Source organism: Pteropus vampyrus, unplaced genomic scaffold (genome assembly GCF_000151845.1).
Source record: "Pteropus vampyrus isolate Shadow unplaced genomic scaffold, Pvam_2.0 Scaffold255, whole genome shotgun sequence".
NCBI classification, from domain to species: Eukaryota; Metazoa; Chordata; class Mammalia; order Chiroptera; family Pteropodidae; genus Pteropus; species Pteropus vampyrus.
The window spans coordinates 334088-334999 of record NW_011889036.1 but is presented as its reverse complement, the minus strand read 5'-3'; positions in this window follow the sequence as shown (position 1 = coordinate 334999).

Genomic DNA, 912 nt, shown 5'->3' with positions numbered 1-912 from the left:
TTGATAGATGCAGAAAAAGCCTTCGACAAGATACAGAATCCATTTATGATCAAAACACTTAACAAAATCAGTATAGAAGGAAAGTAACTTAACATAATAAAGGCCATCTATGACAAACCCTCAGCCAACATTATACTTAATGGTGAAAAACTAAAAACCTTCTCTCTAAGATCAGAAACAAGGTAAGGCTGTCCACTGTCACCACTGTTATTCAATATAACATTGGCGGTCCTAGTGAGTGCAATCAGACAAGAGAAAGATATAAAAGGCATCCAAATAGGAAATGAAGAAGTCAAACTGTCACTATTTGTGGATGACATGATTTTCTGTACAGAAAACCCTAAAGACTCCACAAGAACACTACTAGAGACAATAAGCAAATACAGTAAAGTACTGGATACAAAATCAATAATCAAAAATCCATAGCGTTCCTATATTCTAATAATGAAGTGTCAGAAAAAGTGGAAAAAATAATTCCTTTTGCAACTGTAACAAAAAGAATAAAATACTTAGGAATAAATTTAATGAAACATGTGAAAGTCATATATAATGAAACTATAAGACCCTATTAAAAGAAATGGAAGAAGGTACAAAGAAATGGAAAGATGTTCTGTGTTCTTGGATTGGAAGAATCAACATAGTTAAAATGACCATATTACCTAAAGCATTACACAGATTTAATGCAATCTCCATGAAAATTCCATTGGCATTTTTTAAAGAAATAGAACAAAAAATCATCAGATTTGTATGAAAGCATAAAAGATCCTGAATTTCCAAAGCCATCTGAGAAAAAAGAATGAGGCTGGAGGCATCACTCTGCCTTATATGTGGAATATAAACCTAAAAGCAACAAATGAGCAGGACAAACAAACAGAGACTCATGGACACGGACTATAGACTGGGTACCAGGGG